Here is a 23,487-nt window from a genome sequence, read left to right as displayed (position 1 = left end):
TTGGGTCATGCGGGTGGCAACCACTCAATGTGTCCCTTTCACATCGATGTTTCTCTCTCTCTCTCTCCTTCCCACTCTATCTGAACAAAAAATGGGAAAATGTCCTTGGGTGAGGATAAAAAAAAAAAAATAGAGGAGTGAATAAAGAGGTTGTGATATATATTTTTTCACTACAATAAAATGTATACACAATTTCTATTTTTTTATTTTTTTACTGATGTTTCTCCTTTTTCCCCCATTGACACCCTCCTCCCCATCACTCCCTGCCCCATCCCCGGCTTTGTTGTCCATGTCCATTGGTTATGCGTACATACATATAAGTTCTGTGGTTTATCTCCCCCTCCACCCCCTCTTTTGAAGTAGTCTGTACCCTACTTCCACATCTCTGGGACTACCCTGTTCCTTAGACTGTTATGTTCATTATATTCCACAAATAAGTGAGATCATGTGATATTTGTCTTTCTCTGCTTGGCTTGTTTCGTTGAGGATAATATTCTCCAGGTCCCTCCATGTCATCTCAAAGGATAAGAGATCTTTCTTGCTTACAGCTGCATAGTACTCCATTGAATACACAACTTTTATTAACACACAGTTCATTTTCAAAATTTAAAAGATTCTACAGAAATGAATAATTTTTTTTGTCAGCACCTATTTTCAAACTCATGACTGTACTGGTCCAGGCATGCTGATAATCCTAAACAAGGGAATAGCAAACATAAAGAATCATCTTGTTTGGTATTTGTGCACATCCTTGTTCAATAGTTGCTCTCAATTCATTGACTGTTACTGGTTTTGTACCGTAAACTTTATCTTTTCTATATCCCCATAAAAAAGTCTAGTGGATAAATTTTCTTAGTTCAAAATTTAGTCTGGCTTCACCCATTATTTCAAATCAGTTAAACCTGAAAAGGAGTGCAAATTAAGTGAGTTATCAGCTGTTAAAATGTGTGTTCATTTTTTAGGGAATATATATATATATAATGGAATATTACTCGACCATAAAAAGAATGAAATCTTACCATTTGCAGCAGCATTGGTGGATCTAGAGGGTATTATGTTAAGTGAAATAAGTAATTCAGAGAAAGACAAATACTATACGATTTCACTTACATGTGCAATCTAAAGAACAATATAAATGAACAGAGACAGACTCAAAGACACAGAAAATATACCGATGGTTGCCAGAGGGAGGGGTTTGGGAGAGTGGGTGAAAAGGGGGAAAGGATTAAGAAGTACAGATTGGCAGTTACAAAAACGGTCATGGGATGTAAAGTACAGCATAGGAAATATAATTAATATTCAGTGGATACTGGAAATATCAGGGGGAATACTTGGTCAAGTCATTAGTTTTTGAATGTCTGTGGGTCTGTAGTGATATTCCCTCTTTCGTAGTTATATTAATAATTTGTGGGGCGGTGGTGGGGCCTGAAGCTGGACCTAAGAGGACAGCAGCAGCGGTGAGGCTGGCGTCGCAGGGCGCCGCGTGGCCCTGTCTGTGCTCCCCTGCGCCCGCCCCTCACCATCCAGGGCTCGAACTGCGATCCAGCGGCTCACGGAGGAGCAGACACCGCGCCAGCATCGCCCTCCGCAGCGATGAGGGATGAAGAGGTGGGTGCGTTCAAGTACCCAGTGTACCGCAAGACAGAGTGCGGCCACGTGGGCAAGGGTCCTTCACCCAGTTTGCCACACCCAGTGATTTCGGTTCCTTCCACCACATCCTGAGGACCTGCCGAGGGCTTACCCTGGGCCAGTCGGTGTTCAGCGAGCGAGGGAAGGAGTCGTCTTCTGCGCACTAGCTCCAGTTTCATGGCCTTGTCCGCGCAGCCGAACGGGGCGCGGGACTACGTGCGGACCGGCGCTTCTCAGCGTGCTGCCCTGCAGAACCACACGGACTTCAAGGACAAGGTCGCTCGTGATGTTGCCTGTGGCCCTGAGATGCTGTCAGTTTTCACTGCCCAAGCTGGAGCAAGGAAAAGCGAGGCCTGGAGCCAGCACCAGGGCCCAGCAAGCCAAGGTCTGGGTGAAGAGTAACACCTCACCGACAGTCGTGGTCATCCCCGGGAAGGTAGAAGAGGTCGCTCCCTGAGCAGGTGGACATCATTCTCTCGGAGCCCATGGGCTACATGCTCTTCAGTGAGTGCATGCTCGAGCGCCACCTGCATGCCGAGTACCTGAGGCCTGGTGGAAACACATTCCCTACCATTGGCGATGTCCACCTGCCGTCCTACACGAAGCAGTTCACTGAGGCCAACTTCCAGTTCCAGCCGTTCTCGCAGGAAGGGGGCCTGTTGGCACTCCGAAGCGCGGCTGTGGACGAGTGTTTCCCGCAGCCTGTAGTGGACACTTTGACATCCAGATCCTGATGGCCAAGTCTGTCAAGTACACAGTGAACTTCTTAGAAGCCAAAGAAGGGGATTTGCACAGGGTAGACATTCCATATGCTGCATTCCACGCTGGGGCACGGGCTGGCTTTCTGGTTGGATGTTGGGTTCATTGGCTCCAAAATGACCGTGTGGCTGTCCATATCCCTGGCGGAGCCCCTGACCCACTGGTACCAGGTCAGGTCCCTGTTCCAGTCGCCACTGTTCTCCAAGGTTGGGGACACACTGTCACGGACATGTCTGCTTACTGACAACAGAAGAAAGAGATGGGACATCAGTACTGTGACCCAGGCAGACCAGATGGGCTCCAATCCAGTAACCTCTCGGGTCTGTAAAACCCCTTCTTCAGGTACACAGCAGGGCACCTCACCCGGCCTGGTTCCCACACCACAGCCCCCTCGGAGAACACGTGGAATGGAGCAGCAGTGTTATCGGCCACGGCTCCAGTGTGGGCACAACAGCCTGATTCCTTTAGCGGACATGGGCACTGTCCATCACACCCATGCCTGGATGGGCTCAGTAATGAGCAGGGGATTGTTCCAGGGTCCTCAGGTACCCAGGGCAGCAGTGCCAGTGGCTCTTGCGCCCACTAGGCTGTCAACAGTCAGTTCACCAAGGGTGGCCCTGGATCATGATGGCTTCACCCATGTCCATCCCAACCAACACCATGCACTGCAGGAGCCAGGCCCCTCCAGTGCGACAGGACTAACAGCACCAGGAAACCAAAGGAAGACCCTGCCTGCCCACCCCTGCGCCCAGGCTATTTTACCCCTGTCCTGGAGAAACCCAAACACCAGACCTGGCCCTCTTTGCTATGGGAAGTTGGATACTTTTTACACAGCGTTGCTATCGCCCACACACATCTTGGCCCTGAGCACATGTGGCTGCCATATTTTACATAAGATTATGTTGTGGGAGCCCTTTATCCCCATCCTGCCCACTCCACCCTGACCTGAGCTTAACATCCAACAAAACAGATGTGTCCAGGCCTGACAGCTCCAAGCCCTGTGAGGTGTGGAGCAGGGAGCAACTGTGGCCCCGGCTGCCCCCTTTGCCTGTCTCCAGTGGGAAGGCGGTCCTAGCTAGACTGGGCCTCCCTTTCAACTACCAGGCCTTGGTCACAATGAGCTTCACTTGCTGCCTGTTTTTAATTGTATGTTTTTATAAAAAGAACCAGTGTTGCTCCATCAGCATGTCTGTCCAGGAGAAAGTTGCCTCTAGCTCTCGCCCCAATGCTGAACAGGTCAATTCTTCCTGGTATGTCTCTGGTGCCTTTCAAGCTGCCTCCCCCATGCTGGAGCCTGGAGAGAGCGGTCTGAAAACTGACAAGCTGATCTGATATTCATATGGAAATTCAAGGAATCCAGAATATCCAAAACATCTTGAAAAAGAACCCAGTTGGAGGACTTACACTTCCTGATTTCAAAACTTGCTACAAAAGTACAATAATCAAGACAATGTGGCACTGGTGTAACAATGGACATAAAGATCAATGAAATAGAATAAAGAGTCCATAAACAGACCCATACATTTATGGTTAATTAATTTTTTACAAGGATACCAGGACAAATTTGGAAAGAATATGGAACAAATGTGGAAACAATAGTCTTTTCAACAAATGATTCTGGGACAACTGGATATACACCTGCAAAAGGATGAAATTGGACTTCAACCTTACTCCATACACAAAAATTAAGAGCTAAAACTATAAAACTCTTAGAAGAAAACAAAGAGCAACTCTTTGTGTCCTGGGTTAAACAAAGTTGGTTTTTTACAAAATATATGACACCAAAAGCACAAAACAAAATAAAAAAATAAATAAATTAGATTTCAGAAAAAGAACCAGTGTCAATCCACAGACCCTCTGAGAAACTAGGCTGGCCAGGCTGATCCAGCAGCCCCTGTCTCCAACTCAGAGGCTCAGTGGTGAGGGGTGGCCCTGCCAGGTCTTCAAGACAAGGTTGGGCCAGGCTTGTGCAGCCCCACAGCCCCCTCCCACAAAAGGGTTCACCTCACACTTGAATGTACAACCCACCCAGCTGTTGGGAAAGCCCTCCATCCAGCCCCTGCCTCTTGCTGCTGTCCTGTTGCTGAGCCCCTCCAAGTCCCCTCTCCTACCCCTGCCAAGAGTGAGAACAGAAGGCCTTCAGGCCTGGAGGGGAGGAAGTTCACTGTCAGCCACTGGGGACAGACACAGAAATCTCAAGGATTGATCATGGAAGGTGTCCCTTTTCCGTATAGCTAACATAGGCCTCTGCATTTCCCTCAGGATTGGTACAGGTTCCCTTCATACTATGATGATGGCATTTTAGTCCCTTCCCAACGTGGGAAGGGACCCTTACCTTCAAAAGGAAAAAAAATAATAAACTAGGAAATGTGTTTCAGCAGAGGCAATTTTCTTCTACTTCTGCTTTCCCCATTTCTAACACCCCCAAACTTGGATGTGGTGGAGCTAAGGCTAGGCCCAAGGCCCTGCTAACTAGGCACCCCAAGAAGGATAGGAACAGCTGAGGCTGGAGTGACCGCTTTTGCTCTCCTGCCAGTAGTCTTGGGGAAAACAGAAGGCCCAGCAGGTGGCCCATTGGGCAACAGCTGTGCAGGAAGCTCCTTGCCCAGCCACCCAACTCCTGACTTAATATAAATTCTCTGAATCACCTTTGCATAGAAAATCTAAGTGGTTGCTTTGTAAAAAATAAATAATAATAATAGACATAACCCCAGCAACAGAGGCTTGAGAGCAGACATCCATCCCCAGGCAGCAGCAGCACAGATTGGCAGCTGAGACCGATGCCCAAAAACTTCAGCAGAGGCTGAGCAAGAGCTAAGCCCCACCAGGCAGCAGCAGTCCCAGCTGCCAGCGACAGGACCTGGGGCTCCAGCGGGACCTGTGCAATCCAGCTGCCCATGGGGCCAGCAGGGAGCATGGCTCCAGTGGGACCTGAGCAATACAGCTGCCTGAGGCACCAGCTACTGGTTGGGAGCACGGCTTCAGTGGGGCCCACGCGATCCAGCAGCAGTGCCTACCAGGACAGACCAATACCAGCTGCCAGCAGTCAATACTCCAGGACCCACAGCAGGCAAGAGGCGACATGCACCAGAACAGTCTGGGAGGCATAGCAGCCTTACTTGATACACACTGACCTGCCTACACATCCCAACATCCCTCACCAGGTCTAGAACTACAGATGGCTAAAATGGGTAGACAAAGAAATAACACCCAAGTGAAAGAAAAAGAGGAATCACCAGAAAAACAACTGCATGAAATGGAAGAAAGCAATTTGTCAGATAAATAGTTCAAAGCAATGATTTTAAGGATGCTCAAACAATTCAATAAGAACTACAAGCAACTTAATGAGAATTATAGAGAGCTCAGTGGGAACTACATCAGCTTAAAAAAAGAGATAGAGGCTATGAATAAAAATCAAGTGGAAATAAAGAAGGACATAGCTGATATGAAAAATACATTAGAAGGACTCAATAGTAGGTTAGAAAGAAGCTGAAAACCGAATCAGTGAGTTAGAAGACATGGTAGAAAAAAATGCCCAAATAGAGCAGCAAATAGGGGAAAAAATTAAAAAAACAGGAACAGAGATTAAGGAAGCTTTGGTACAACACAAAGAGTAACAACATTCACATTATGGGATACCAGAAGGAGAAGAATCAGAGAAAGGAATAGAGAATCTGTTTGAAGAAATAATGACAGAAAACTTCCCTAATTTGGTGAAGGGAAAAGTCTCACAAATCCAGGAAGCACAGAGAATTCTAAACAAGATGAACCCAAAAAGACCCATAGCTAGACACATCATAATTAAAATGGCAAACATTAAAGACAAAGAAAGAATCCTTCCTTGGGACAAAGGCATTGGAGGCATCAGTCTATTACAAATGAATGCCCAGGGATAGCATGCATTACAGGGCTGCCAGCTTCCTGACTGTCATGGCAATGGCTGGGTTCTGAGTGACCTCTTGGCCTTTCTCTAGAGCTGTACTGTCCAACTTGGTAACCATGGGCCATATGTGGCTATGGAGCACTTGAAATGTGGCTGGTCTGAATTAAGATGTGCTATAAATATAAAACAGAACCCACGTTTCAAAGAGCTAGCATGAAAAAAGAATGTAAAATATCTCATTAATAACTTTTAATATTGGTTATATGAGGAAACGGTAACATTTTTTACATATTGGGTTAAATAAAATAGATTATTAAAATTAATTTCACTTGTTTCTTTTACTCTTATAAAATGCAACTGCTAGAAGATTTTAAATGACTTGTGGCTTGAATTGTATTTCTTTTGCACAGTGCTACTCTAGAGGATAGTCAATGAGACAAGTAGGCTAGTGAATGTGTGACCAGACTTACAAAATCCTAAATCTCATGTCTGAGCAGCTCCCGCTACAGTCAAGGTTTTATGTCTTTTTGCTGTAATGAATCACAGCCCTGAATATGACTATATGCTCAGACCTGGGTTCCTCCAGCGAATCCCTAAACGTAGGCATGATCTTGGAGACCCTCAACAACAACAACAACAACAGAATCTTAAAGGAAGCAAGAGACAGACAGAAAGATATCTACAAGGGAGCTCCCATTAAACTGTCAGCTGATTTCTCAATAGAAACACTGCAGGCCAGAAGGGAGTAGCATAAAGTATACAAAGTAATGAAAGGCAAGGGTCTGAATCCAAGACTACTGTATCCAGCAAGGCTATCAAAATTGAAGGTGAAATAAAGGGCTTCACAGACAAAAAAAAAAAAAAAAAAAAGCTAAAGGAATTTACCACTACCAAACCAGCACTGCAAGAAATGCTAAAGGGAATGCTGGAAGAAGAAGAAGAAATAGAGAAAGAGAAAGAGAAAGAGAAACACAGGCGTAAAATAAAAATGGCAACTAATAAGTATCTATCAATAATAACCTTAAATGTAAATGGCTTAAATGCCCCAATCAAAAGACATAGGGTAGCTGATGGCATAAGAAAATATGCCCCATATATATGCTGTCTACAAGAGACCCACATCATAACAACAGACTCACACAGGATGAAAGTGAAGGGATGGAAAAAATGAAAAATTTAAAAAAGCTGGTGTAGCAGTACTCATATCTGATAAGATAGACTTTAAAATGAGGGCCACAATAAAAGACAAAAAAGGTCACTACATAATATTAAAGGGAACAATATATCAAGAGAATATAACCCTGGCAAACATATATGCACCAAACACAGGAGCACAAAAATATGTTAAAAAACTTCTGGAGGACTTCAAAGGAGAGATCAATAGCAATATAATCATGGTGGGTGACTTTAACACACTACTGACACCACTGGATAGATCTTCTAGACAAATATCAACAGGGACACACAGTCCTTAAATGACCAACTAGATCAGCTGGACTTAATTGATATTTACAGAACATTTTACCCCAAAACTGCAGAATATACATTCTTCCAAGTGCACATGGGACATTATCAAAGATAGACCACATTTTAGGACACAAAGTAAATCTCTACAAATTCAAGAAAATTGAAATCATATCAAATATCTTCTCAGATCACAATGGCATGAAACTAGAAATCAATTACAACAAAAACATCACATGGGGCTAAATAGCATGTTATTAAACAATGAATGGGTTACCAAGAAGATTAAGGAATAAATTTTAAAATTCCTGGAAACCAAAGAAACTGAACACACAACAACACAAAATCTATGGGACACAGCAAAAGCAGTCCTGAGAGGGAATTTCATAGCACTATAGGCCTACCTTAGGAAACAAGAAAAATTCCTAATCGACTTTCTAACCCTACAACTCAAAGAACTAGAAAGTACACAAAAAGAAAACTCAGAGCAAGTAGAAGGAAAGAAATTGTGAAGGTCAGAGCAGAAATAAATGACATAGAAACTAAAAAAAAACAATTCAAAAGATCAATTAAACAAAGGGCTGGATCGTTGAAAAGATAAACAAGATTGATGGAACCTTAGCCACATTCATCAAGAGACAAAAAGAGAAGACTGAAATAAACAAAATCAGAAATGAAAGAGGAGACGTAACAACTGACACCACAGAAATACAAAGGATCATTAGACCTGGCTGGTTTGGCTCAGTGGTTAGAGCGTCGGCCTGCGGTCCTGAGAGGCACGTACCTGGGTTGCGGTTTGTCCCTAGCCCTGACTGGGTCATGTGGGTTGCAGCCACTCGATGTGTACCTTTCACATTGATGTTTCTCTCTCTTTCTCTCTCTCTCTCTCTCCCCCCACCTCCCTCCCTCCCACTCTATCTGAACAAAAAATGGAAAAATGTCCTCGGGTGAGGATAAAGAAAAAAAAAAACATACTACAAACAATTACATGCCAACAAATTGGACATTCTAGTCAAAATGGACAAATTTCTAGAAGTACACAGTCCCCCAAATCTGGACCAGGAAGAGACAGAAAACCTGAATAGACCAATAACAACTAAGGAAATTGAAGATGTAATAAAGAAACTCCCAGAAAACAAAAGCCCAGGCCCAGATGGCTTCACGAGGGAGTTCTACCGAACATTCAAAGATCTAACACCCATCCTCCTGAAACTATTTCAAAAAATTCAAACAGAAGGAAGACTTTCAAACTAGTTTTATGAAAGTCTAATTTCATAATTCTAATTTCAAAACCAGATAAAGGCACCACAATGAAAAAAAAAACTAAGATCAAAAAATGGCGGCGGAGTGAACGGAGCTACACAGACCGTCTCCCAGAACCAAACTGGAATTACAACTATAACACAGACAAATTGACGGGAAAAAGCAACAGAAAAGCAGCTTGCGAGGACCATATAACGAGGGACACTGACTCCATCCCGGTAGGCTTGCGAAGGCGCGAGACGGGGCTGGGAGCCCTGTCGGCAGCTTGGCAGCGGCCTCAGCTGGGAGCAGCGCCCGCGGGTTACACTCCCAGGCGGCTCCACAGCGCAGCCGGGACAGGGGCTAAAACAGCCACAGCCACTCACCTTGGGCTCCGGCAGAGGGAGGGCAGACTGGACTGGAGCTGTGTGGGGACACTCGGGATTTGTAGGGCACCCAGAGTGTTTGCGAGTGCCAGCCACCCAGGACGGTGGCCACATTGCTCCTTCCCAGGGCTCTGAGGAGAGGCAGCAGCCCCTCCCTCGGAGATCCAACCCCACCCTGTGGGCCATTGAAGTGCTAATTGAGGCTCATTAACAACCAGCATCTGCCCCACCCTCCTGAAAGCCCCTTGTGCTGAGCACCTGAGGGAGTTTTTCAATCAACTGACAATCCAAAACTCTTCAAGTAACCTGGACTGCTAGCCTCAGGCAAAAGCTAGAGGATAAGAGTACCTTTCCTGGGCTGGCAACTTTAACCAGGAAAGTAAGACTTGACAGTGGTATTTAACTTGGGTCCTCCCTTGCTCATCGAAACATAGGAGAGGGAGCCACAAACAGCAGAACACCAACACACACAGGGAAAACTTGACAGGCTCCAAAGCCCACAGTGATAGCCAAAATGGTGAAACACAGAAACAGAAGCTAAATGAAAGAGCAAGAGACCTTGACAGGCTCCAAAGCCCACAGTGATAGCCAAAATGGTGAAACACAAAAACAGAAGCCAAATGAAAGAGCAAGAGACCTCCACTGAACATGAGATCAGTGTGGAGCAATTAGGCATGTTAACAGAGCTAGAATTCAGAGCCATGATCTTGAGAAAGCTTAACAGCATGAGTAAGGACATAGAGACACTGAAAATAAGCCAACTGGAAATTAAAAACCATCAAGAAGAGATAAAAAATGACATATCAGAAATGAAAAACACATTGGAAGCTTTAAAAAGCAGAGTAGAGGAAGCTGAGGACCGGATCAGTGAATTAGAAGACAGGGTAGAAAAAAATCAACCAATCAGAAAAACAAAAGGAAAAAACGATTAAAAAACAGGAAGACAGCTTAAGAGAACTGTGGGACAACTGGAAACGTAATAATGTTCGCATCATAGGAGTCCCCAAAGAAGAAGAAAATGAGCAAGGCATAGAGAATATATTCAAAAAAAATAGTGGCAGAAAACTTCCCTAATTTGGTGAAGGAAGAAGGCATTCAAGTTCAAGAAGCACAGAGAGTCCCAAGTAAGAAGAACCCAAACAGGCCCACACCAAGACACATAGTAATTAAAATGCCAAAAATTAAAGACAAAGAGAGAATCCTAAAAGCAGCAAGAGATAAGCAACAGGTTACCTACAAAGGAAACCCCATAAGGCTCTCGGCTGACTTCTCACAAGAAACACTACAGGCCAGAAGGGAATGGCATGAAGTAATCAAAGTCATAAAAAACAAAAATCTGAATCCAAGACTGCTCTACCCAGCTAGGCTATCATTCAAAATAGAAGGTCAAATAAAGAGCTTCCCAGACAAAAAAAAGGTTAAGGGAATACATTAGCACCAAACCAGCACTGCAAGAAATGTTAAAAGGACTGCTGTAATTAGCAGTAGAAATGGGAAGAAAAATGGAACCACACTAAACAAAAATGGCAATAAATAAGTACATATCAATAATCACCTTGAATGTAAATGGATTGAATGCTCCCATAAAAAGACACAGTAGCTGATTGGATAAGAAAGCATGACTCATCTATATGTTGTTTACAAGAGACCCACCTCACAACAAAAGACTCACATAGGTTGAAAGTGAAGGGATGGAAGAAAATTTTCCAAGCAAATGGAAAGGGAAAAAAAGCTGGGGTAGCAATTCTCATATCTGATAAAATAGATTTCAAAACGAAGACCATAACTAGAGACAGAGAAGGCCACTACATAATATTGAAAGAATCTATCCAACAGGAAGATATAACCTTGATAAACATATATGCACCCAATATAGGAGCACCAAAATATATTAAAAATCTTCTGGAGGACTTCCAAGGAGAAATCGACAACAATACAATCATAGCAGGGGACTTCAACACCCGGTTGACAGCACTGGATAGATCCTCTAGGCAAAAAATTAGCAAGGAAACAAAGACTCTAAATGAAGCACTAGACCAAATGGATTTAATAGATATCTACAGAGAATTACACCCCAAAACTACAGAATACACATTCTTCTCAAGTGCACATGGGACATTCTCAAAGATAGACCACATGATAGGACACAAACTAAATCTCTACAAGTTCAAGAAGATTGAAATAACATCAAGTATCTTCTCAGATCACAATGCCATGAGACTAGAAATCAATTGCAACAAGAACATGCAAACACATTTCAACACATGGAGGCTAAATAGCATGTTATTAAATAATGAATGGGTCACCGAGGAGATCGAGGAAGAAATTAAAAACTTCCTGGAAACCAATGAAAATGAACACACAACACAAACTCTATGGGATGCAGCGAAAGCAGTTCTGAGAGGGAAGTTCATAGCACTACAGGCCTACCTCAAAAAACAAGAAAAATTTCTAATTGACTGTCTAACCTCACAACTTAAAGAATTAGAAAGCAGCCCTGGCCGGTTTGGCTCAGCGGTTAGAGCGTCAGCCTGCGGTCCACAGAGACCCGAGTTCGGTTCCCGCTAAGGGCATGTACCTTGGCTGCAGTTTGTCCCCAGCCCTGGTTGGGTCGTGTGGGTGGCGGCCACTCAATGTGTCCCTTTCACATCGATGTTTCTCTCTCTTCCTCTCTCTCCTTCCCGCTCTATCTGAGTAGAAAATGGAAAAATGTCCTCGGATGAGGGTAAAAAAAAAAAAAAAAAAAAAAGAATTAGAAAGCAAACAAAAAGAAAACCCCAGAGCAAGTAGAAGGAAGGAAATAGTAAAGATCAGAGCAGAAATAAATGACATAGAGACCAAAAAAAACAATTCAAAGGATCAATGAAACAAAGAGCTGGTTTTTCGAAAAGATAAACAAGATAGATGGACCCCTAGCTAGACTCACCAAGAAACAAAGAGAGAGAACCCAAATACACAAAATCAGAAATGAAAGAGGAGAAGTAACAACCAACACCACGGAAATACAAAAGATCGTTAACAACTACTATGAACAACTATATGGCAACAAATTCGACAATCTAAGTGAAATGGACAAATTTCTAGAAACACACAGACTCCCAAAACTGGACCTGGAAGAGATAGAAAACTTGAACAGACCAATAACAACTAAGGAAATTGAAGAGGTAATCAAGACTCTCCCGGCAAACAAAAGCCCAGGCCCAGATGGCTTCACGGGGCATTTTACCGAACATTCAAAAAAGAACTAACACCCATTCTCCTCAAACTATTTCAAAAAATTCAAGAAGAAGGAAGACTTCCAAACACGTTCTATGAGGCCAGCATAATTCTAATTCTAAAACTAGAAAAAGACACTACGAAGAAAGAAAACTACAGGTCAGTATCCCTGATGAACATAGACGCCAAAATCCTGAACAAAATATTAGCAAATCGGATCCAGAAATACATGAAAAAAAGTATTCACCATGACCAAGTGGGATTCATTGCAGGGATGCAAGGCTGGTACAATATTCACAAATCCATAAATGTGATACACCACATAAACAAAATGAAGAATAAAAACCACATGATCATATCAATAGATGCTGAAAAAGCATTCGACAAAATCCAGCATCCATTTCTGATAAAAACGCTCAGCAATGTGGGAATAGAGGGATCATATCTCGACATAATAGAGGCCATATATGAAAGACCTACAGCCAACATCATACTCAATGGACAGAAACTAAAAACATTTCCATTATGAACAGGAACAAGACAGGGATGTCCACTTTCACCACTCTTATTTAACATTGTACTGGAAGTCTTAGCAACAGCAATCAGACATGAAGAAAAAATAAAAGGGATCCAAATTGGAAAGGAGGAAGTGAAACTGTCATTATTTGCAGATGACATGATATTATACATAGAAAACCTTAAAGACTCCATCAAAAATCTACTAGACTTAATAAATGAATTTGGCAAAGTAGCAGGATACAAAATTAATGTCAAGAAATCGACGGCATTCTTGTACACCAATGATGAACTCACAGAAAGAGAAACTGAAAAAACAATCCCATTTATCATCGTGCCAAAAAAATTAAGATACCTAGGAATAAACTTAACCAAAGAAGTAAAGGACCTATTCACAGAAAACTACAGGTCATTGAAAAAAGAAATAGAGGAAGATATAAAAAAGTGGAAGCACATACCCTGTTCATGGATTGGAAGAATTAACATCATTAAAATGTCCATACTACCCAAAGCAATCTATAGATTCGATGCAATCCCCATCAAAATACCAACGACATATTTCATAGAACTAGAACAAATACTTCAAAAGTTCATATGGAACCAAAAAAGACCCCGAATAGCCACAGCAATCTTGAAAAAGAAGAACAAAGTAGGTGGGATCACAATACCAGATATCAGGTTATACTACAAAGCGACTGTAACCAAAACAGCCTGGTACTGGCACAAGAACAGGCATATAGACCAGTGGAACAGAACTGAAAACCCAGAAATGGACCCAAGGCAATACGCTCAATTAATATATGACAAAGGTGGCAAGAGCATACAGTGGAGTAAAGACAGCCTCTTTAATAAATGGTGTTGGGAAAATTGGACAGCTACATGCAAAAAAATGAAACTAGACCATCAACTTACACCATACACAAAAATAAACTCAAAATGGATAAAAGACTTAAATGTGACCCGTGAATCCATAAAAATTCTAGAAGAAAATGTAGGCAACAAAATTTCGGACATCATACGGAGCCGAATTTTCACTGATACATCACCTAAGGCCACAGAAACAAAGGAAAAAATGAACACATGGGACTACATCAAACTAAAAAGCTTCTGCACAGCAAAAGAAACAATCATCAAAATGGAAAGGCAACCCACTGTATGGGAGAACATCATTGCCTATGATGTATCAGATAAGGGGTTAATTTCAAAAAATATATAGAGTGCTCATACAACTCTACAAAAGGAGGACAAAGAACCCAATTAAAAAATGGGCAGAGGAGCTGAATAGACACCTCTCCAAACAGGACATACAAATGGCCAAGAGACATATGAAGAAATGCTCAACATCACTAATCATCAGAGAGAAGCAAATTAAAACAACAATGAGCTATCACCTCACACCTGTCAGAATGGCCGCCATCAACAAATCATCAAACAACAAGTGTTGGCGAGGGTGTGGAGAAAAGGGGACTCTAATACACAGCTGGTGGGAATGCAGACTGGTGCAGCCACTGTGGAAAACAATATGGTGTTACCTCAAAAAATTAAAAATGGAACTTCCATTTGACCCAGTGATCCCACTTCCAGGAATATACCCTAAGAAGCCTGAAGCACCAATCAGGAAGAATATATGTACCCCCATGTTCATAGCAGTACTATTTACAATAGCTAAGATCTGGAAACAGCCCAAGTGTCCATCAGTAGATGAATGGATAAAAAAGTTGTGGTACATATACACAATGGAGTACTATGCAGCGGTAAGAAAGAAAGATCTCTTATCCTTTGAGACGACATGGAGGGACCTGGAGAATATTATCCTAAGTGAAATAAGCCAAGCATAAAAAGACAAATACCACATGATCTCACTTATATACGGAATATAATGAACATAACAGTCTGAGTAATACAGTAGACCCAGAAACATGGAAGTAGGGCACAGACTGACATCTGTCAGAAGAGGGGGTGGGGGGGGTGGGAAGAGATAAACCACAGAACTTATATGCATGTATGCATGATCAATGGACTTGGACAACTAAGCCGGGGACGGGGCGGGGTGGGGTGGGGAGGATGGTGTCAATGGGGTAATAAAGGTAAAATATCTGTAACAAAAAAATAAATAAAAAATTTAAAAAGAAAAAAAAAAAAATCAATAGGTTGCAGATCCAGTAATCAGATTTGGCAACTGGAGGGTTTATTGGCTGAATCCAGGGCCTCCTGACATCAAACTCTGAGAGCCTGGAAGGACGGTGCACCCCACTCCACAGTGAGGGTGGACATGTCTGCCCCCACCCTTGCACATGCCAGGCACACAGTTGGTGCCCTGAAGATGCCTTAGCCCAGTGAGACCATCTTCCGGACTCTTTCACCCAAATCCTCAAGATCTATGATGGCCAGACTTTGCATTTCATGGACAAACAAAATTTGGGACTGATGTTTTTCTTTTCCTCCAGTTGCTTATTGTGCCAAGTAAAGATCTGATAAGTAACTAGGCTAAGCTCAACTAAGCAAAGCTATTGGTTACTGTCATTACTACCGTATTCAGTAAAAGTATATTTTATTAAAACAAAACAAAACAAAAAAAAAAAACTACAGGCCAATATCCCTGATGAACACAGATGTCAAAATCCTTAACAAAATATTAGCAAATCAGATCCAGTAATACATCAAAAAAATTATTCATCATGACCAAGTGGGATTGATCCCAAGGATGCAATGCTGGTATAATATCCACAAATCAATAAATGTGATACACCACATAAACAAAATGAAAGGTAAAAACCATATGATTGCCCTGGACAGTTTGTCTCAGCAATCAGAGCATCAGCCTACAGACCAGAGAGTCCCAGGTTAGGTTCCTGCTAAGGGCATGTACCTTAGTTGCAGTTTGTCCCCGGCCCCAGTTGGGGTCATGTGGGTGGCAGCCAGTTGATGTGTCTCTCTCACATTGATATTTATCTCTCTCTCTTCCCACCCTCTCTCTCTCCCTCCTGCTCAATCTGAAGATAAATGCAAAACTGTCCTTAATGAAGATAAAAATAATAATAATAATAAATTAAAAAAATATATATATATATATCATATCAATAGATGCTGAAAAGGCATTTGACAAAATCCAGCACCCATTCTGATAAAAATGCTCAGCAATGTGGGAATAAAGGGATCATATCTTGACATAATAAAGGCCATATATGAAAAACCTACAGCCAACATCATACTCAATGGGAAAAAACCACAAGCATTTTTCTCAAGAACAGGAACCAGATAGGGATGCCCACTCTCGCCACTCTTATTTAACATAGTACTGGAAGTCTTAGCCACAGTTATTAGACATGAAGAAAATATAAAAAAGGATCCAAATTGCAAAGGAGGAAGTGAAACTGTCATTATTTGCAGAAGACATGATACTGTACATAGAAAACCCTAAAGACTCCATCAAAAATCTACTAGATTTAATAAATAAATTTCGCAAAGTAGCAGGATACAAAATTAACATCAAGAAATCGATGGCATTCTTGTACACCAACAACAAGGTCAATGAAAAAGAAATTAAAGCCCTGGTTGGTTTGGCTCAGCTGTTGGAGCACCGGCCTGCAGTCCGGAGAAACCCAGGTTCGGTTCCCACTAAGGGCATGTACCTCGGTTGCAGTTTGTCCTTGGCCCTGGTTGGGTCGTGCAGGTGTCAGCCACTTGATGTGTCCCTTTCATGTCGATGTTTTTCTCTCTTCCTCACTCTCCCTCCCACTCTCTCTGAACAAAAAAATAGAAAAATGTCCTCAGGTGAGGATAAAAAAGAAAGAAAAAGAAATTAAAAAAGCAACTCCATTTACCTTTGAGGCAAAAAAATTAAGATACTTAGGAATAAGCTTAACCAAAGAAGTAAAGGACCTATTCACAGAAAACTACAGGTCATTGAAAAAAGAAATAGAGGAAGATATAAAAAAGTGGAAGCATATGCCTTGTTCATAGATTGGAAGAATTAACATCATTAAAATGTCCATACTACCCAAAGCAATTTATAGATTCAATGCACTCCCCATCAAAATACCTATGACATATTTCACAGAATGGAATAAATACAGTGATACCTTGGTTCTCGAACGCCTCGGATTTCGACCAAATCGGTATTCGACCAAGAGATTCGAGAAACTTTTGTCTTGGAATCCGAACAAATATTTGGAACTCGAACTTCCGAGATGAGCCGAGTTGAGCCGAATGGCGTTCATTCGGCCCAGCGCGCCTTGCTCGCGTCATCAGTGTGAGTGCAGAGAGAGTCACGCTTTGTGGAGAGAGTCACGCTTTACACTGAATTTAACCCTTAGACATACTGTACACTTTTATTTCTTGTTGAGACTTATGTTTTTCTACATATTATATACAAATTAGGCCAGTAAATAGGCATTTTCTGGGGCTTGGAACGAATTAATCCAGTTTCCATTATTTCCTATTGGGTTTCATTGCTTCGGTTCTCCAACAATTTGGTTCTCGACCGTCCTCCTGGAACGAATTATGTTCGAGAACCGAGGTATCACTGTACTCCAAAACTTTATATGGAACCAAAAAAGACCCCAAATAGCCACAGCAATCTTGAAAAAGAAAATAGTAGAAGGGATCACAATACCGGATATCAGGTTATACTACAAAGCCATAATAGCCAAAACAGGCTGGTACAGGAACAGACATATAGATAAATGGAATAGAACAGAGAACCCAGAAATTGACCCAAGTCATTATGCTCAATTAATATTTGACGAAGGTGTCAAGAGCATACAATGGAGTAAAGACAGTCTCTTTAATAAATGGTGTTGGGAAAATTGGACAGCTACATGCAAAAAATTGAAGCTAGACCATCAACTTACACCATACACAAGAATAAACACAAAAATGGACAAACTACTTAAATATGACCCATGAATTCATAAAAATCCTAGAGAAAATGCAGGCAAAAAATTTCAGACATCACACGCAGCAGAATTTTCACTGATACAATGCCTAAGGCAACAGAAACAAAGAAAAAAAAATGAACACATGCGACTACATCAAACTAAAAAGGTTCTTCACAGGAAAAGAAGCAACCATCAAAATGGAAAGTAAACCCACTATATGGGAGAGCATAATTGCCAACGATAAGTCAGTTAAGGAGCTAATTTCCAAAATATATAGAGTACTTATAAAACTCAACAAAAAGAAGACAATGAACCCAATTAAAAAATGGGCAGAGGACCTAAATAGACACCTCTCCAAACAGGACATACAAATGACCAAGAAACATATGAAAAAAATGCTCAATGTCACTAATTATCAGAGAGATGCAAATTAAAACAACTATGAGGTATCACCTTACACCTGTCAGAATGGCTGCCATCAACAAATCATCAAACAACAAGTGTTGGAGAAGGTGTGGAGAAAAGGGGACTCTAGTACACTGTTGGTGGGAATGCAGACTGGTGCAGCCACTATGGAAAACAGTATGGTGTTACCTCAAAAAATTAAAAATGGAACTGCCATTTGACCCAGTGATCTCACTTCTAGGAATATACCCTAAGAAACCTGAAACACCAATCAGAAAAAATATATGTACCCCTATGTTCATAACAGCACTATTTACAATCGCTAAGATCTGGAAACAGCCCAAGTGTCCATCAACAGATGAGTGGATAAAAAAGCTGTGGTACATATACACAATGGAGTACTATGCAGCTGTAAGAAAGAAAGATCTCTTATCCTTTGAGACGACATGGAGGGACCTGGAAAGGATTATCCTAAGCAAAACAAGCCAAGCAAAGAAAGACAAATATCACATGATCTCACTTATCACATTATCTCACTTATGGAATTTAATGAAGAAACAAGCTTAGGATACATATCTATTTCAGTGAATGTTCTATGTATAATTGGAAATAATGTGCTGCTGTTTAGATGAAGTATTATATAGGTGTCAATTAGGTGCAGTTAGTTGGTTGATGATATTTTTGGTTATTTCATCTCTTTGCTGATTTTCTGCCTCTAGTTCTATTTCTGAGATAAATGGTTTCCAATGAGAAATCTATAGTCATTTGAAATATTCTTCCCCTATAGACAATACATTCTTTTTCATTTGGCTGCATTCAAATTTTTGTCTTTAGTTTTCAATAGTTTCATTCAGAGAGATTTATTGTGATATATCAGGGTATAAATTGCAGTTTATATTGTTTGGGGTTGAATTTGTAGGTTTATCTCTTTCACCAAATTTGGAAAGTTTTTAGTCATTATTTCTCCAAATACTTTTCAGCAGTGCACTCATTCTCCTCTCTTTCTAGGATTCCAATAACACCAATCATAGACCTTTTGTTTTTGTGCCTCAGGTCCTTGAAGCTATATACATATTTAAAAATCTTTCTCTCTCTCTTTTATTCAGATTTGATCATTTCTATTGCTCTATTAAGTTCATTGATTCTTTTCTCTGTTTTCTCCTTTCTGTTACTGAGATCATATTTTTATTATTGTATTTTGCAGTTCTAAAATTTTTTTATTTGTTTCTTTTTATGTCTTTCATTTATTTACTGAGATTTTTACTTTTCCATTGGTTTCTAGAGTATTGGTGATTGATCATTACAGAATTTTTATAATAGGTACTGTAAAGTTCTTGTCAGATTATTCCAACATCTGTGTCATCTTTGTGTTAGCATCCCTTGATTTATTTTTCCCCATGCAAATTGAGATTTGATTCTTGAATGCTAAGTAATTTGGAATTGTTTTCTGGCTAGCTTGAATACTATGTTATGGAATTCTAATTCCATGGAGAATGTTCTTATTCTTGTTTTAGCAAGTAGTCAACCTGGTTAAGGTCAGGTCACAAATTCTAACATACTTTCAGTGAGCTGTGGTTCCCATGTCAGTTCAGATATCAAAGACTTTGCAGTGTTTTTTGGATCTGTCCTCTGTATATGCTACCCAGTGGCCAGTCTGTGACCTGAGCAGAAGTTTATCTTTTAGTCTAGGAGTTCACACATAAATTTACAATGTTTTCCTGTACTTTTTTTTTCCCCTCCCCGTTATCTCCCCAGTACTTTCTGCTTTGGCGGGACTTCTATTTCCAGTCTGCAAACAGAAAGAGTTTTAATTGCCCCACTCTGCCACATGATTTTACAAGTGCACCCATGTCTGGAGCCAAGAGATGGGAGGACAGAAAGGGAAAGAAAGCAACAGGGTTTTGTCCCAACCTTTTGGGACCACAGTGTCACTGATTGGAGAGGAAGGTTTTATTTCTCCAGGGTTTTGGCTGTTGTAGGTTCTATCTGTTGGATTGCTTGCAGTCCGAATTGCTAGAGAAAAGAGAAAAGAAAGAATGGTGATTTCACACTCACCGTGAACATTAGGAGTTTCCATTCTTGACTTTCAATCCAGAATTAGAAGGCTTCTCCTGGGGATGAATCTATCTTCAACCTATGCCTACTTTAAGGTTTGGGGCTGTGTTGAGTTCAGGCTTGGAGTGCTGGAGGGGAACAAAATGGTAAACTTATTGCTGGGTCAGTGGTAGTTTTTCTCTAAACCACCTTCTACCATTTATTTTATTGGCTCCTGTGAAAGCTTCTCTAAGCATTTTTTCCAGGATTTATAGCTGCATTCAGTAGAAGAGACCAGATGGATTTTGCTTATTTTATTTAATCTAGAACAATAAAACCAAACAAAATTTCATGTCCAGATCGTTTTACTGGAGAGTTCTACCAAAAAATCAAGGAACAAATTATTTAATTTTTAATCATGTTATTCTAGAATACACAGAAAAGGCATCACTCTCCAACTCACTTTTTGAGATTAAGTTTTATATTAAAATCTGGGGACAGAAGGAGAAAGAAAATTACAGGCTAATCTAACTTATCAACATAAATGTAAAACTTTTATTAGCAAACTATTAGCGCACTAAATTCATCAGGATATTAAAAAAACCAATACAGCCCTGGCCAGTTTGGCTCAGCGGTTAGAGCGTTGGCCTGCGGTCCAGAGAGACCCAGGTTCGGTTCCGCTAAGGGCACGTACCTCGGTTGCAGTTTGTCCCCGGCCCTGGTTGGTCGTGCGGGTGGCAACCACTTGATGTGTCCCTTTCACGTCGATGTTTCTTTCTCTCTCTTTCTCTCTCTTCCTCTCTCTCCCTGAACAAAATCTATCTGAACAAAATATCGAAAAATGTCCTTGGGTGAAGATTAAAAAAAAAATAAAAAAAAAAGAAGCAGCCACATCAAGACTGGTAGAAGGGGCGGAGGTGCGATGGGCTGGTCCCATACCCACGTGTGGCAGATAAAAATCAGGAGGACACCTCGGCTGCAAAGGCCCTCTCTGAGGATTGAGGGGTCCATGTCCCACAACAGATGTCCCATTCAGGGTTCCAGTGCCAGGAAGAGAATCCCCATAACTTCTGGCTGGAAAAACCAGCGGGAACTGAAGCTCAGGGAGGCTGAGGCACTGGAGCCCCAGGCGGCTCCTCTTAAAAGGCCCGCGCACAGACTTATCGGACTCTCTCCCTCTAAGCTTGGAGGGGAGGCAGCTCGAGGGGCGCCAGAGACATACAGGGAAGAATTGAGCTGTTTGGCACTGGAGCAAGGGCTGGAGAGGGGGCTTTCTCTGGGACAAATGTGCTGTCAGAGGCCTTTGTTCCTTTGGTGAGCCCTGCCCTGGGGCAGCAGACAGCCGCCATATCTGGGACTCCAGCAACCTGGCCCACACTGGTAGCCCCACCCTGGTGACTTCCTGAGGCCCTGCCCCACCCCACCCAACTTTCAGGCCCACCCAACCTGTTGCCAGTTGCTTTACCATAGGCCTGGCCTGTCTTGGATCCTGCTTCAGGTTTTTCCTAAATTCTTTCAAACAAACAGCATCTGGTCTCAGCGAGCCCCATACTGCTTGTTAAGTAATACACAGAAACAAACACAGGGAGGCAGCCAAAATGAGGAAACAAAGAAACAGGTCCCAAATGAAAGAACAGAACAAAACCCCAAGAAAAGAACTAAGCGAAATGGAGATAAGCCACCTAACAGATGCTGAGTTCAAAATACTGCTTATAAGGATGCTCAATGAACTTAGTGAGAACCCCAGCGAACTTAGTGAGGGCCTCAAGAGCATAAAAAAGGGCCAGTCAGCCCTGGCCGGTTTGGCTCAGCGGTTAGAACGTCCGCCTGCAGTCCGGAGAGGCCCGGGTTCGGTTCCCGCTAAGAGCATGTACCTCGGTTGCAGTTTGTCCCCGGCCCTGGTTGGTCGTGCGGGTGGCAGCCACTCGATGTGTCCTTTTCACATCGATGTTTCTCTCTGTCTCTCTCTCTTCCTCTTTCTCCCTCCCACTCTGTCTGTACAAAAAATGGAAAAATGTCCTCGGATGAGGATTAAAAAAAAAAAAAAAAAGGGCCAGTCAGAAATGATGGATGCACAGTCAGAAATGAAAGAGGCACTAACTGCAATAATTTACACAGGTTCAATAGTAGAGTAGGTAAAGCCAAAAAGCAAACCATCGATTTGGAATATACGGAAGCAAAAACACCCAATCAGAACAGCAAAAAGAAAAAAATCCAAAAAAATGAGGATAGTGTAAGGAGTCTCTGGGACAACTTTAAGCATGCCAACATTTGCATCTTGGGGGTACCAGAAGGAGAAGAGAGAGAACAAGAAATCGAAAACCTATTTGAAACAATAATGGCAGAAAACTTCCCTAACTTGGTGAAGGAAACAGACATACAAGTCCAAGAATCACAGAGAGTCCCAAACAAGATGAACCCCAAGAGGCACACACCAAGACACATCATCATCAAAATGCAAAGGTTCAAGACAAAGAGAGAATTAAAAGCAGCAAGAGAAAAGCAGTTAGTTACCTACAAGGGAGTTCCCATAAGACTGTCAGCTGATTTCTCAAAAGAAACTTTGCAGGCCAGAAGGGAGTGGCAAGAAATATTCAGAGTGATGAAAAGCTAGAACCTACAACCAAGTTACTCTAGCCTGCAAAGCTCTCATTTAGAACCTATGGCCATATAAAGAGTTTCCCAGACAAGAAAAAGTTAAAAGAGTTCATCACCACCAAACCATTATTATATGAAATGTTGAATGGTCTTTTTGAAGAAAAAGATAAAATGTATGAACAAACAAAATGGCAATGAATACATATCTATTGACAATGGAATCTATAAACAAAATGAACAGGCAGAACAGAAACATTCTCATAGACACAGAGAACATTTTTTTGGTTGCCAGATGGGAGGAGGGTTTGGGGGAAAGGGTGAAAAAGGTGAAGGGATTAAGAAGTACAAATTCATTGCTAGACTGACAAACCTCAAAGAGAAGGAGGTTGCGGGGTGGGAAAAAATAAACCAAAGATCTTATATGCATAACCAATGGACACAGACAGTGTGGGAAAAGGCAGGAGGGGGGCGGGAG

General features: G+C 41.8%; 1 pseudogene; it reads left to right on the top strand.

The window, feature by feature from the left end:
- The first annotated feature begins 1,593 nt into the window (after positions 1-1,593).
- LOC118626184 lies at positions 1,594-3,090 on the top strand (annotated as a pseudogene).
- The last annotated feature ends 20,397 nt before the right edge of the window (positions 3,091-23,487 follow it).

This window comes from Molossus molossus, unplaced genomic scaffold, assembly GCF_014108415.1.
Source record: "Molossus molossus isolate mMolMol1 unplaced genomic scaffold, mMolMol1.p scaffold_m16_p_12, whole genome shotgun sequence".
NCBI lineage: Eukaryota > Metazoa > Chordata > Mammalia > Chiroptera > Molossidae > Molossus > Molossus molossus.
This window is presented reverse-complemented; position numbering and strand designations above follow the sequence as displayed.